The 17,531-nt window shown below is 36.5% G+C and overlaps 1 non-coding gene across 1 annotated transcript; it reads left to right on the forward strand.

The window, feature by feature from the left end:
• Nucleotides 1-10,959: 10,959 nt before the first annotated feature.
• Nucleotides 10,960-11,065, forward strand: LOC124888244. The gene has a single exon (XR_007046375.1). It is a non-coding gene; the product is annotated as a small nucleolar RNA R71 (small nucleolar RNA).
• Nucleotides 11,066-17,531: the final 6,466 nt, after the last annotated feature.

Below are 17,531 nucleotides of genomic sequence, written 5' to 3' on the forward strand. Positions count from 1 at the left end.
TGATTAACCATGAAACTTGACTTCACTTAGCCTTTTAAAGATTACCCTTGAAACCCTACCCTTAAATTCTTCAAAGATGAGTTTGAGAGAGTGTTTTGGGAGTTTGAACCACTGAAAAATGTGTTTATGGAGGCTACATACACTAATATAGTGAAGGGACATAGTGTTTAGGGTGAAGGAAATCACCACAAGGCCCTTAGTTAAAAGCTGTAAAATAAACCTGTGCAGGAGTACGACTTACCTTACGAACCGTACCCTAGGGTATGAGTGGTACCTTGAATGGTACCCTGACTCGTCCCCTAGGCTTTTCCTAGGTCGCCAACATTGTTAATGGTATGATCACACATGCTTGAGTCTTATCCAAAGGGTACAACTTAACCTCTAACTCATATACACCACTTATACCCAAAATGGTTCACTCAAGCTAGGACTTCCTTTTATATGATCATATTGGGTATGACTCGTACACTTAGGGTATGATTGAGGAGGGGGTCACTCATACCTAGGATAGTGAGTAATCCTCACCACACTACCTAGGATATTAGATGAAAGGGGAGGGGAAGGAGGATATGACTCATATCTAAGGGGCACAACTCATTCCCCTAGTCGTAACCACCCAGTAACATTAAATGGAGAATTTCTTTCAATGGTTCAAGGTGTAGGTGTTTCACAATTCTCCTCCACTAGGATTATTCGTCCCCGATTGATGGAACAAAGCATTGACTAGCATGATCAAACCCCAAAAATCTCTACTCTGACCTTTAACTAAGTGAAAACAAAGATGTTAAGAATAAAATATACCTCATGAACGAATTTCTAGAATGGGGAATAGGAACGGTTACTTGGACTTAATATCCTCTTCTGCCTCCCATGTATCCTCTTCCACTTTGTGGTTCATCTATAGAACCTTTACCGAGGCTATGTCCTTCATTTGTAATTGACAAATGTGCCTCTCCATGATCTTAATCGGGACCTTCTCATAAAATAGGGAGTCCAAAATATCAATATCCTTGAAAGGTACAATTTACTATGGATCAATCGTACACATTCTCAACATCGAAACATGGAATACCTGGTGAAAAGAGATGAAACTAGAAGGCACCTCCAACTCATACATAACTTTGCAAACCCTCCTCAAAACTAAGTATGGACCGACATACCGTGGACTGAGCTTTCTCTTCTTCCTAAACTGCATTATTTCCTTCATGGCAGACACCTTCATGAATACCCTTTACCCAACCTCAAATTCTATCTTTCTTCGCCTTACATCTACATAAGAATTTTGGAAAATTTGGTTAGCCTTAAGTCTATATCGAATCTCCTTCACCTTCTCCATAGCTCGGTGAACTAAATTCAAGCCAAACATCTCTACCTTCCAAACCTTGAACCACCTAATAGGAGATCTACACCTCCTACCATACAATGCCTCACATGGAGAAATTCCAATTCTAGAGTTTAGCTATTATTATAGGAAAACTCTATAAGAGGCAAATGCTCAACCCAACTACCACCATAGTTAATCATGCAAGCATGAAGCATATCCTCTAATGTCTAAATAGTTCTTTTTGCTAGCCCATCCAATTGTGGGTGAAATGATGTATTATGACTCACCTTAGTCGCCAAACCTTTTTGAAATGACTGCCAAAAGTGAGATGAAAACTGCGTACCATAATCCGAGATGATAGAAATTGGCACCCTATGCAACCTTGCATAATCTTCTATCAAAAAATTGGTCCTCATAGATAAGAAATGAGAAAACTTTGTCATCCTATCCACGATGACCCAAATTGAATCAAAATAATTCCAAGACCGAGGAATATCAGTAACGAAATCCATATTGATCACCTCTCACTTCGAAACAGGCAACTTAATTTCTTGAAATAATCCTTTGGGACTCATAGGCTCATCCTTCACTTGTTTGCACACCACACACTTAGCTATAAAACTAGCCACATCCCACTTCATATTATTCCACCAATACATATCCTTAAGATCATGATACATTTTTATCAAACCAGGATGAATAACATAACGCGACTCATGCGCCTCAGCCAAGATCCTTTCTCGCAAGCCATCTATATCGAGAACACATAATCTTCCTTGTTATTGGAAGGTACCATCACCCCTAATCTCAAAGGCCATCACCTTCTGCCCACCTACATCACTTTTGATCCTCATCAAGACATGATCTAAAACTTGCTTCTCCTTTATTTCACTACCAAGAGACGACTGTGCCACTTCTTGCACAAACACACTACCATCCTTAAAGTCTAAGAGACGAACTCCAAGGTTAGCCAAACGGTGAATATCCTTCACTAACTCTAGCTTCTTATTATCCATATTAACTAAAATCCCTATGGATAAACTACTAAGAGAATCAGCAACCACGTTAGTTTTACCTGGGTGGTAGGAAAGGCTCATCTTAATCCTTGAGTAGCTCAAGCCATCTCTTTTGCCTGAGGTTCAACAATTTCTGAGTAAACACACATTGCAGGCTCTTATAAATAGTGATGCCAGATTTTCAACGCAAATACCATAACCAATAGCTCCAAGTCATAAGTAGGATAATTCTTCTCATGCACCTCCAATTGTCTAGAGACGCAAGCTATCACCTTTCCATGCTGCATCAATATGCAACCAAGCCCCACACAGGACACATTATAATAGACCACAAATCCATATATGCTTTCAGGAAAATCTAAGACTGGAGCCGACGTCAGCTTATCTTTTAGTTTCATAAAATTACCCTTACAAGCATCAGAAACTTTACCTTCTTCTGAATCATCTTAGTCAATGGGGCAATTATAGTAGAGAAACTTTCCACAAGCATTCTATTGTAACCAGCTAAACCTAAGAAGATCAGAATATCAGTTGTAGTCGTGGGTCTATGACACTCCTTCACCACTGCAACTTTCTAAGGATCCACCTTGATCCATTCACTAGAAATGACATGACCCAAAAAAGAGACAACTTTCAACTAGAATTCACATTTTGAAAATTTAACATATAACTGCTGCTCATTTAGGGTCTGTAATATAATGCGGAGGTAATCAACATAATCCACCTTGCTGTTAGAGTACACCAAAATATCATTTATGAACATAATGAAAAACAAACCCAAAAATTGTCAAAAGACTCGATACATCAAATCCATGAATGCCTCTTGGGAACTGGTCAACCGAAAAGCCATAACCAAAAACTCAAAATATGCATATCGAGTACAAAAGGCAATCATAGGGATATCCACGTCCCTAATCTTTAACTGATGATACCCTGACCAAAGATCAATCTTAGAGAAAATTTAGCACCCTGCAGCTGATCAGACAAATTATCTATCCTTGGAAAAGGATACTTATTCTTTATCATCACATTATTCAACTATCATTAGTCAATACACAACCAAAAGGAACCATCTTTTTTGTGCATGAATAATACCAGTGCACCCCACATAGACACATAAGGATGGATAAAAACCTTGTCTAAAAGATCCTTTAGTTGCTTCTTAAGCTCCTTTAATTCAGCTGAAGCCATTTTATACAGAGGAATAGAAATTAGATGAGTGTCAGAAATAAGAACAAGCCTAAATTCAATCTCCTTATCAGGAGGGAAACTAGGAAGGTCATCAGGAAAGACCTCAGGAAATTCATTTACCATAGGGTAGAACGCAAAGAAGGACCCTCCGAGTTAGAATTTTTAACCCGTACTAAATGATAGAGACACACCTTGGAGATTAATCTTTGACCTATAAGATACAAACTAAACAACTCTTTAGGAGTTAAGGAACCACCCTACCACTCAATAACCAGCTCATTATGGAATTTAAAGACAACTTTACGAGTCTAATATTATATTGAACCATTGAACGAGTGCAAATAATCCATCCTTAATATGACATCAAAATCAACCATGTCTATTACAAACAGATCCACTAGAGTCTCCTGACCACACACAGATACCACAAAACCACTATAGAATCTTCTACCCACCATAGAATCACCCACTGAGGTAGAAATATAAAAAAGGTCTGAAACACACTTGGGACCAAAACTAAAATGCACAACCACAATGGGGTCACATAAGAGAGAGTGGACCTCAGATTATATAAATAATACACATCATGGGAAAAAAGTTTCAACATACCAGTCACAACATTAGGTGATGCCTCGAACTCCTGGCGGGTAGTAAAACAATAAAGATATCCTGACAAGTGTTGGAGCCAGATGGTGCACCCCTTGGTGCTAGAGTTGATGAAGAGGCAGTTGGAACGTTGTTTTCCCCTGAAGAAAACTTGTCCACTGGACAACTTCTAGCTATGTGCCCTGGCTAATCACAACTGAAACACTTGTCCTTTCTTTCATCACAGTAACCCCGATGCAATCAACCACAAAATTTGTAGGGAGGATATGATGGAGATGACTAGGACCCTCTTGCCTGACATTGGTCACCCTGTGCCCTAAAGTTTTCGCCACCTTGGAAACTCTTATCACCCAACAGCTTTGGGAAGGGAGAACTAGCCACTGAGTAAGCCATAGAATTGTCTCACTTCTTTTTGGGCCACTTCTCGCCATTCTTGCCGCTCTGCTGTTAACCACCATCCTGCTTAGAAAATATATACCTCTTGCTGCACCTCTCTACTATCTCAACCTGCTTATTCTTCTTCTTCTTCTTCTGTTTCTCTACCTGTTGCATGTACATAACCAAACTAGAGATATCCCTATTATTGTTCAACAAGGTAGCCTTACTCTCTAAAACAAACTCTAGAGCATACCGAGATAATTAGTAAAACTTCAAGGCATACTTCTTGACTGACATCTTACCTTGCTTTAGATTAAAAAACTCTTCCACATTCACTTCTTTCCACTTTTGAGGAAATAAGCAATTCAGGAAAGAATTAGAAAAATCCTCCCACAAGGCTGACTCAGGTTCGTCACCCCTTGATGATCCTATTTCTCGTACCATTAGTATGCTACATCTTTTATCTGGTAGTCGGCAAACTCTATGACCTCCACATTAGTGGCGTACATAACAGGAAAGATCTTCTCCATCTCATCCAGGAAACCTTGAGGATTCTCCTAAAACTTAGCACCAGTAAAACGTGGAGGGTTCAAGCTTATAAGCTGGTCAAATTTTGTGGGATCAGAAGATAGAATGACAAAAATACCACGCTTAGCCTAATAATTTACCAACTCAACCAACATATGAATATACTGACGAAACTTAATATTCATCATATCAGCATGAGGAGCTCGAGAAGGACTAAAAGGAACAGGTGGAACTCTAGAAGGGCAATTATGAACTGGACCCCTAGACCGGGTTTAGACCCTATAAGTAGGAATGGTCCCATCAATATTATCCTCGAGTGGGACAAAAGAGTTTCTTTAAACTCCAGATCTGTTGGGAGGCATGATTTGAAAAGTGAATAAATAGAAATTATAGAAGATATTAGGACCTTAGACTCTAAAGCTCCAATACAAAACACAAGAAAGAGAAACATTCCTAAATGCCTCTTAGCCTCTCCCTAATAAGTGTGGCACACTGCACACCCTTAAAAGAGACTTTACTCGACACGACTTTGTGGACCGGAGACCACCCTCAATACCCCACCATTGACCATCCTATACCCCATGTTATATGAATTCCTAACATATAATAAGATAAAACAATAATAATTCAAGAACATTAAATAAATTCTATAACCATAATCTAACAACCTCAACTAAATATCCAATCAGTTCTAACCTGTAATGACAATACCAATACCCAGGATAACACCAATATCAACACCGCCCATGCCCACCGTAGTTCGACAAAGACTCTAACAAGAATCAAATAACATTTGATCAGGACATATCCCCGACCAAAGGCAAAATCAAAATCCAAGAAAAAAAAATAATTAAAAGAAGTCTATAGAATGAAATGGAGTCTTCTTGAGTATAAAAGCTCACTACTTTAGTCTGACTTAAAGCTATCCCCGAATCCAAGTCACTGAACAGTAGGAATGGTAGTATGGTCGATTCCTGCATTATTCCTGAAGACGGTTAGTGGAGTGAATGCTAGCATGTAATCAGGGATAAAATAAATAATGCCATTATTCAAAACCAAATAAAATAACCATATTCAATCATACATATACATATATATTGTTTTGGGATAGGGAATCGAGTATAGCATTTATTTAAAACTTTATCCTGGGTGTGCAACTCTTTCATCCTAAATTCCCACCTATGGGCTATATGGGTTTAGCTCCTCATGCTGAAAGGGCCCCGATGCATGTTAGCCATACGAACCAAAGAATAAAACCTGAGATGACTAGTACATCTCCTAAAATATAAAGTATGATATCATCCATACTATCACCATGACTAAACATCACATCGACAAACATGAGTTTTTAGTATTGGTTTCCCTGGGACCTCCACCTTTCATGGCTTTGCTAACAAAACCTCGTTTAATCCCGTATAAAACCAATTACATATTCCAACCATTTACTAAGGAGTCTTTTATTGGGCATTAACCATTGGTATCTTCATACCAAAATTAGAGCTTACAATTCTATCTTTTTATGCCATACCAAAACCATTACACTAAGTTGACTCCAAAGTTTCCAATTAAACCAAAACCATGGCCACCAAGGCCTTTCCAACCTATTTAAAATCAACCAGACCAATTCAAGTTCCATTACCATTTATGCAATACAAATATATCAAGACTACTCCAATTATGTGACAAAATCATTCTCATTGGCATTTTAACAAACAGGTTGAGGGAACATAAGTTTCAAAACCATAACCAAGTAATTTGAGAAATCAATAATACCTTAAAATCTATTTACCATTAACATGCATCCCACAATGTCAAAATCATACTAAATGCATGAAAGAAAATATAACTAAACCATGAGAAATATTATTCAACCATGAACATCCAAAACCCCCAACCATTATTTCAAACCATAATAATATCATGAAAATAATTCATTAAAACACATTCACTTTGAAAAATAATAATGAGGGAGAAGTAACATGCCTTATACACTAAGGAAGATGAAGAGAAACCATCCTCGAAAGCCTTAATTGATTATTATGAAGAAACCCTAGCCTCTTTCTAGAATAGAGAGTTTAAGAGAGATTTTAAGAGTGTTTGATTGAGAATAGTAGGTTATTGAAGTCCAAAAACGTCTTTTATGTCATGGTATCAAAGGGAGTTAAAAAGGGAAAATCTCAAAAATGCCCCCAACTTAAATCTATAAAATTACTGTAGGTGGTTAAGAGTCGACCCCGTGACTCATGGCCACAACATGCGACTCATACCATTGAGTCATCACCAATACAGCGAGTTGGACATCCATGCACTGTCCACCATACGACTTCCTGACCCTGACTCATGACCTGACCATACAATTCATAAAGTCCATTTATACCCAAGACATAATCCAAAGGGACTAACACTAGACAACATATGACTTCGCATAACAACTCATGACCTATCCTCATGACTCTTACTGAGACACTCGTACTCAGATCCAAGTCAAGTTACTAAGTTTCTGATTAAATGAAGGATCATCCTAATGACTCGTCACCAAACCAAATGACCCACACCACCAAGTCATAACCACAAAATAAAATAAACCACCAATCACTGGAATCTTTATGAGTTGGGTCACTAGAACCATACCCACTCCATATGACTCATATGATGAATCGTTACAAGGACAGTGAGATTAAAGCTCTGGAAATTTTCAAGGGACAAAACCCAGGGCATTTTAATGATACATTTAATTGAACATGGCTTAGCTACTCTCTTGACCATGAGGTATTTAAGGGCGACATAATTCATGTGCACCACCACTTTCACGCCCAACAAATATGTGTGAAACTTCTCAAAAGTATAAACCAATACTAACAATTCTTGATCCATAATCATGTCATTATGTTGAGCATCATTGAAGGTCTTTCTCGCATAATAAATTAGATAAAATAAATTTTCTTTGCATTAACCCAAGACCGCCCCCAATGCAATTTTGATTGTATCACATATATTTTCAAATAGAGATGACAAATCTGAGGCAATAATGGGAGACGATACAAGAAACTCCTTGAGTAAAGGACTTCAACCATACATCATCTAAATTAATTTTGCCTTCTTGTCAAGGAGTTTGCAATTAGATGAGCTATTTTGGAGAAATCCTTAATAAATTGCCGGTAGAAACCAGCATGCCCAAGGAACCTCCGAGCTCCTCTTATGGAAGTGGGAAGGGGTAATTTGGCAATGACTTCTACCTTAGCTTGATCAACTTATACACCCTTTCCTGATATCTTGTGGCCCAAAATATTACCTTCCTTCACTACAAAAAGGCATTTCTCCCAATTGAGGAGAAGGTTGGTTTCCACACATCTCTTAAGTACCTTTCTTAGATACTCAAGGCATGACTCAAATAAGTTTTCTAGTACCAAAAAATTTTCTATGAAGACTTCCATTAAATCCTCAACCACATCTATAAATATTGATAACATACACCATTGGAATATTACTGGTGCATTGTACAAACCAATGGGCATCCACTTGAATACGAATGTGCCATAAAAAAGTGAATGATGTCTTATCTTGGCCTTTCGGTGCAACACAATTTTTTGTACCCTTAATAACCATCTAAAAAGCAATACCACTCTCGCCTGTCCAACCCATCTGGCATTTAATCCATAAAAGGCATAGGAAAATGGTCCTTCTTGGTCCATAGTCTATGTACACCCTCCACCATGTGACCAGTCGGATGGGAATAAGGTTATTTTATTCAGTCACAACTATCGTAATACCACCTTTCTTTGGAACACATTGAACCAGGATCACCCATGTGGTATTGGAGATTGGACAGATGACTCCCATGTAAAGACATTTTATAATTTCTTTCTTCACAACCTTTTTCATGGGTTGATTTAGCCTCTTTTGATGTTCTATACTTGGTACATGATCTTGTTCTAGTTTGATCTTATGGGAACAAATGCTAGGAGCTATGCCTATGTTATCCATAATTGTCTATCTAATTGCTTGAATGAACTTTTTCACTACCAATTTAAAAGCCTCTACTTGGTAAGGCTCAAGATAACTTGCAATAATAATAGGCAAAGTATTACCATCACCCAAGAATAAATATTGAAGGTAAGAAGGTAACAACTTTAACTCAATTTGAGGTGGCTCTAGGATGGATGGCTTTGCGAGCGGACTCTCCTAATTGTTTAGATCAAGGTTCAACTTTACTGGGTTCTTGGTATAAGATCTAAAACTCGTTAAAGATGCAACCACTTCTATAATTCCACAAGACTCCCACTAATGTGTCATTAACAAAACTCACATCAACATAATTCAAAACCTCATCATCTATAACATCGATCAACAAAATTACTTGCAATCCCATTGATTATTTTATGGACTTGCATACATTGAAGGAAGCCTTTTCCACATTTAGGTAAAATTTTATCTCGACACACTCGACATCCACCAATTCTCTCAGCAGCTAAAAATGGCCTTTCAAGAATAATTAGGATTTTATAGTCTAATGCACAATCAATAATCACGAAGTCAACCGAGAAGATGAACCAATCGACTTTAACTAGCACATCATTAAGTATCCCCATAGGTTTATTGATAGTACGATCAGCCATTAGTAATCTCATAGTGGTAGGTTGTGGTTTCCCCAACCTTTGATTGTCAAATATTGCATATGACATTAAATTTACACTTGCCCCGAGGTCACACAAGGACTTTTCAAACTTGAATATTCTGATGGTACACAAGATTGTGAAAGTTCTGGGGTCTTTCTTCTTTTCTGACATCATGCTTGATATAATTGCACTACAATGATGTATCACTTCTATAGTCTCATCCTCCACACGCCACTTCTTGGAAGCTAATTTCTTCATAAACTTAGCATACCCCAAAATTTCTTGCAAGGATTTGATTAAAGGGATGTCGATGGAGAGGTTTCTTAATTTATCAAGAAATCTTTTGAACTTGGCATTTTCCCTTTTTTTTCTTGTGTCGTTAAGGAAAAGGTGGAGGAATTGAAATTGGTGGCATGGAGATAATTTGGGATTCTTTCACCTTTGAATCTTCAATGATAACTTTCTTATTCTTTAACTCATCATCATTTGGCCTTTTTCTCTTCACTTTTATTTGCTTATAATTTTCTCTTTTGTCGGAGGAATCATTAAATTACATGCCACTACCAAGATTTTTTCCACTTCGAGTGACAATAGCATTTGTTACCATACCACTAAATCCTTCATTTTTTCTTTCCACGAGGTATACTGATATTTTTTCAATTTTACCTCTAGTTGGTGTATGGAGATTGAACGATATTCTACCATTACGTGTAACTTGGAGAAGTCACTTCTCATTTCTCTCACTATCATGTCGGTCCCCTCAACTTCTATTAAAATTTGAGCCTAAATATCTTTATTAATGTACCTCTTTATTTTGCATGGAGACATGTCCCAATTCTTATTTTTATGACCTTGATTCCTTCCTTACCCTTGAGAGGAAATGTGGAAACCCTCAGAATAATTTGGCAACAATCCCACCTTTTCATAAAGTATCTTCTCTTCAACGTCTTCATATCCCATAGTATCCCTTGCATCTATAAAACTGACTTTTTCAGTAGAGGTACCTATCATATATTTGGTAAGAAATTCAAAGAGTGACATCACTTTTATCAAATTTGAATCTCTCTTCTCCTCTAGTTTACTTTGATATTGACACACAAAATACAAGGAGGGAGACCCCACGGCCACCTCAGCATCCTTTACATGCCAAACCTAAGCTAGACTAGACACTTGGTCTATTACACTTGATGCAACTCCATACAATAATTTTATAAAGTATTTTCTGGATGCATTATCCACTATGGATTTATTGACTTGGTCCAACACCCTATAGAATATTTTGAGAAGAATCTTCTTCGGTACCTTATGGTTTGGACATTTTATAAGATTTTCCTTAAATCTCCCCAATGCTTCATACAAAAGCTCTCTATTGTGTTGATGAAAATTTGTGATATCATCATGTAATTGCAACACCTTTTATAGTGGGAAATAATGATCTAAGAAAGAATTGGTAAGTTTGCCCCACTATATGATGAACCTATAAGGAAGTGACCTCAACTACAACAACGCCTCACCCGTTATAGAGAATGTGAAGAGGCACAGCCATATTGATTCTTGTGAGATATGAGAAACATCAAATGGTGAGCATATTTCAAAAAAATTCCTCAAATGAAGGTTGGCAACTTCATGCTATTGACCCCCGAAGAAACCCTTCATATGAATTAAGTAGAGCATGAAACTTGTAACATAAAATTCTCCATTTCCTTCATTAGGGGAAATTTAGGGGAAATACAGATGGGACTAGCATGATCCTCATCACAAAAATAATCCATAACTTCAACATGTTCATATTATGGGTCGTGGATGATCCCTTCTTGACTCATAGTTATTTGGAATAGATATTAATCACCTAATTAAAAATATAAAACAACAACAAAGGTGAAATACGACACCACAGGTGACCCAAAGTCACTATCAACACCACATAAGAAAAGCCCAAGTTTCACTCTCCAGCAACGGCACCATTTTGATCACGCTTAACTTACTCTATGATTTATGGTCAAGGCGATCATTGTCAAATATATTAACCCAACTTGAGTTGGGGTCGAATCCATAAAGAGTGTAACTAGTATTTAAATCCTATGGGTGTTGATAGATACTAAAGATATACCTGCAATGTAAACATAAATTAAAATTTGGGGGCGTATGGTTTGGAAGGTTATTTTAACAAAATCTACTCAAACAACCAATTGATAGCAACAAATTTGGATAAGATTCCAATAGGAGAATAGTCTTGAGATTATGTTCTTCTAGGGGAAAATAGTGCATAGGTTCATGATATTCAAATGGAAATTCTAGTTAATGACTATATGGATAGGCCAGGTTAGGGGTTTTGATTCTAGGTTTTCAACTAAAACACCAAAAATATCACTCATGCACCCTTTTGGATACTTCATGGGTATGGTAAACAAATCCACCCAAAACCTTAATTGAGCATACCTGTTTCAAGGGAAATGCCCAAGATACAACAGATTCACAATCTATCCTTATTGCTAAGATAATGTAAAGAAATAAGCTAAAATTTAATTATTGTTCAAAAATGCTATTCACCCATATCTATCTTTCAAGGGTGATGTGCAACTTGGGGACTTTGGGGTTTTCACCAACTAATCCCAACTTAGAAATCAAGTATTTTTGAAACCCACATCATCAACTAAGAATTTAGACTAACTATCAAAACTCACATATATTTGCACTCTACTCAAACACAATCCCAATTTGAATATTTAGCTACTTATAAATAGTTTTATATTCTAGATGAGTCGCACGTGCTTCAGTGGGACACTATTCAATTAGCTGAGAGGTTGACATTTATAGAGGAGTCAGTGTCCATTTTGGCCAGAGATGTCAGATGGTTGCTTTCTAGGGACATTCTAATAGTTAAGGTTTTGTAAAGTCACCATCCAACTGATGAGGCTACCTAGGAGACTAAGCATGATATGTAGGCCTAATACCCCTACGTGTTTGAGCCTTCAGGAATTTCCTTATGCTTTACTTTTACGGATGGAAATCCTTTTAGTAGTGGATGTTTTAATGACCCTCTCAGTTGTTTTCCTTATTTTCATACATTTTAGGTGTGTACAGCTTTCCTATAACTACCCAAAGTTTTTATGACTTGTTGGGACAAAAAGTTCATTGTTTGGGTGGTTCATTTGAGAATTTTAGTGATAAAAAATATATTATGGAATATTTAAACTAAATTCGTATTTGGTAGAAATATAATTTATTTCCCTTCTACGATATTTTTGAGATTGATAAAATTCTGTAAGTTATGATATAATTATATTACTTTATAATAATATTTACTATTGACTTAAACTGCCCCTCATATTTTAGTTATACTTTCTTGTATTAAGCTTAGTCAATCGATAATGTCTACTGAGTACCCGTTGCTTTAGCACTCATACTACACTTCTGCATCTTTTCCCTAATGCAGATCTGAGTACTAGCAGCCAAAATTAATGTGATTCATACTTTCCAATACTGATTTGGAGCAGGGTGAGCTTGTTGTCGTCTGGGGCTGATCCGCTTCTATCTGTTCTAGTTTAGTTTTTGGTACTCGATACTACTTGTACATATTATGTATATTTTGAATTCTATCAAGTACTCTAGGTATCTCTTAGTAGTGGCTCTAGTAACGACCTTATCAGGTCTTAGGAGGGATTTATTTGTATATTTTGGTTCGTCTCCTTATGTCGTTTTGATATACTTTATATGTTTCCTCTCTATTTTTTCTTATTATTACTACTGTTATCATTATTTCTGGGTTTTTTCGGTTTTTGCCCGTTAGCCTATTACCTATCATTTTGAGCTATTGCTTGGCTTGCCTCCTAGTGGGATAAAGTATTCTCCATCATGACTTGAGTAATCGGGTCAGGACAATTACATCTTCTAAAACTCCTTTTAGTCATGATTTTGAATTGAGTTTGTTTTGTGATTTTTACCAGTTAAGTTTAAAAATAATTTTTCTTCATTTTGGACCTCTTTTTCACCCATTTCTCTGTGAAGTTTAAACAACAGAATCCTATAACCTTGGAGAATGTATTTTAAAAACAAAATTATTATCTTACACATTTATTTTTTAACTCTTTTTTGAATGCGCTTTGGACTCATCTCAAATATGAACAATATAGATATCTATCACGACCCCAAAAACAAAAATGTCAGGATGGCACCTATTTCGGCAAGCCTTGACAAGTAAGCCTATCACCTAAACTGATATTAAATGAGAAATCAATACCAAAACCAAGGAAAGTCCCCTAGAATGGAGTAGAACCATATATATGTATATATATATATATTCCAAAGGCGGAAATATAATCAAGATACCAACAAAATTCCCAAACCCGGTGTCACAGTGTAAGAACTAAGTAGTACAACTTGGGGTAAAAAATACATAAGATGTCCAAACAGGAGCAAAACTCGGTATGTGAATACAAGTGAGATATTTTCTAGTTAAGAAAAAGGTAGAAGTCAACTCTGGATGTATAGATCAACTGCTACCTCGAATGGGCTCTAAATGTCGTCTGAGTCAACTATCCTTACGGTATACTCATACCTGGTATGTTCCAAAAGGATGCAGTAGGGATAAGTATGATCCACTTGTACTCAGTAGGTATCATAGGCTGACTGAGAAAAGTAGAAAATAAAGCCTATAAACACAAACTATGGGCTCGTTACCGGCAATTAGAAATGTTCCAAACAGTATCTCACACCGTCAACACTAACAGTTATAATATATACACATATAATACATACATATAGAGGAAAGAAGAAAAATATATAGGCACATCAAATACAAGTATACAAAGACAAAAGAAATGGATAATATCAATTCAAAGACAAAAATACAATCACAACATAAGCACAATATATAAAGAGAAATGAATATGGTCATGATCATGCAATGTACTAGGTTGTCACACAACCTCCGTATACACCTACGGAACAAAAAATTCTCGACGTAGGACCCATGGAGGGTTATTCTACCTATATATAAAAAATTTCCAATACCAATATCCATATCTCCTCTCCGGCACATACATCAGGAGAGGATTTTTAAGATGTCATATTTCTGTCAAAAAAAAATCTAGTGTTTCCAGTATTTCCAGTATTTTTATGGTGGTACAAATGTTTCATGAAAGAATATGATATGAGGATATAATCCTCACAATCAAACAAAATGAGAATATCAAATATCCAACCAATATAATGACCATGTGAGCCAAAAATCCTCTGAAATCAACCAACCATCGATGAACTAACATAATCCAGAAAACTATTAGGTGAAACTTCCAAAAAAATATCATTGATACGAAATAAATCCCAAAATCAAGCTTTTTCCATAAAAAAAGTGTGACCAAACATACATATATCATTACCAGGCCAACAATATCATCTAAGATCCCACACGGTCACACATAGCAAATAATACTTCCAAAGCACCGAATATTATCCACATTGGTCCCTACACGGGCACATAAATCACCAAACACATTTCCATGATAACCTGTGCCCATAACATGCTTTTACAGTATTATTTACTACCTAATCCAGTCTGAAGAAAGTTAAGCATGACCTATATCGAATGCCAAAACAAGAATGATTAATCCTATATCACAGAGCTTTTATCTCTTCTACGATCTTGGAATCAACTAAAACATAAAAATATAGAATCTATACATTAAAAAATGTTGTTGATATCCATATTGACCACTTTTGAATCGGGGTTAAAATAGACCCTTGAAACGGGTTCTTGAAAAAGAGGGATAAAACCAAAATTTTTGTCTAGAAATAAATTTTGCATCACTAAAGAAACTCATAAAAGAAAACCCAAGTTAAAATGATTTGAATCTAGTGTTTAAATCAAAGAAACACTATTTTAGGCCTCCTGATCAAAAATCCCAAAATTTCACCTTTAAAATCCAACTTTTAGCGATGTTTAGATGATAAATCAAACTAAAGTAATTGAAATAGGGATTTGGAGCCTACCCAAGCTTAAAAATGGAAGAAATAGCTCAAAAACTCAAACCCCAAGCTCCAAGTATCAAAAATGGTGAAGAAATTGTGAAAAGAGGAATTTAAATGTACCGGTGTCGCTAATGCAAACCATGGGCTGCTAAAGCGGTACCTAAGCCATGTGACAGTCCGCTAAAGTGGAATCAAGGCCGCTTTAGCGGTAGGAACTTAAGCACCCAAGTTACTACTGTAGTAGTACCTGCTAGGTAGCTAAGGCTTTTTTAGCACCAAAGGGCCACTAAAACTCCCACCGCTAAGGCACCCAAAGGGCCGATTTAGCAGTCACACCAGTAGTTGTGCACCAGTTGGACGAAATCTTTGGGATTTATCCAAAATCTAAAAAAAAAAAAAAAACTATGCTTCCCTATCAAATTCGATGCTCTAGACTTAAATACAATATTAGATTTTTGAAAATACATCATTTTCATCAAGTCGATCCCGAAACCTAATTTTAAATTTCCAAACCAAAGGTCAAAATGAGATATAAAAGCCATAAGACCAAACCAACCATGTAACCAACCTAAAATCAATGATACAGGTATGTTACCATAGATCATTTTTCCATCCAATACATAGATCAATAAATACTGATTGAAGCCAACTATAAGGCTTTTCAAGCCATTAAAAACCATAATTTCACATGTTTCACACTAAGATACATTAGGAACCGCGCCAAATATCCCCATACCCAGAAATACCAAAATGCAACCATGGGGATGGGTAAAAGTTCAAATCACACTAAATCACATACTTCACACAAAACACCAAAAATCAGTTCATTACATCATCTACCACTAAGAATCTAGTTCATCCTCGAACTAAGAGCAATAGAAATACCCAAATCGACAAAAATCTAAGATAAATACTACACATATTAGACTACCTCTCTAGTAGACTCATTTACAAAAAGATGCCTCCTCTAGGCCTTCACCATAGGAATAACCTTAGAATGCAACCATCTGATATCCCTGGTTAGAATGGAGAAAGGCTTCTCAATAAAAGATAACTACTCATTTAGCTAGACTGAATCCCAATGAATTACATGAGATTCATAAGGAATATAACATTAAATCATGGAAACATGAAAAAATAGATAAACAGATGATAAATCTAAAGGCAAAGCTATCTCATAAGACACATCACCAATAGTTTAAAGAATTTCAAAAGGTTCAATATACCCAGGGATAAGCTTTTCCCTCTTTCTAAACCTTAAAATACCCTTTTTGGGAAACACATGAAGGAAGACACGATCATAAAAACTAAACCTTAGGGCATGAAGCGTATGATCTGCGTAGTACTTCTTCCTACTTTGAGTCTCTAAAAGTCTAACCTGAATAACCCAAACACTATCTAAAGACTGTAGTACCTCAAGGTTTGATCTTATAAATATCAGACCAACCAACTAAAGTACGATAAAACCTGCCATACAAAGCCTCTAAGGGAGCCATCTTAATACTAGAATGATAGCTATTATTATATACAAACTCTGCCGAGGCTAGATGCTGCTCTCATTGGCCTCCAAATTCTATCACATAAGTGCAGAACATATCCTTCAAAACCTAATTAGTCTGCTCTGATTAACATACGGTATGGGATGAAATATTATGCTAAGATCAACCCGAGTGGCTAACTTAAAACAACCTGGGTTTTAACCCTTAGAAAATTTTCTGAAAATCCATTCTTTGGACCCAATATGACTCATGGGTATAAGCCGTATGCTAGGGTATAAGTGGTATGATCCAACTGTATGTTGACCAGTGTTGATGGGATTGTTTTGGTAACTTTAATAGGTATGAATTAAGGGTATGAGTCGTAGAGACTAGTACTAGTCATTTTAGGGACTTGTATGGTGGC

This window comes from Capsicum annuum, chromosome 10 (genome assembly GCF_002878395.1).
Source record: "Capsicum annuum cultivar UCD-10X-F1 chromosome 10, UCD10Xv1.1, whole genome shotgun sequence".
Lineage (NCBI taxonomy): Eukaryota > Viridiplantae > Streptophyta > Magnoliopsida > Solanales > Solanaceae > Capsicum > Capsicum annuum.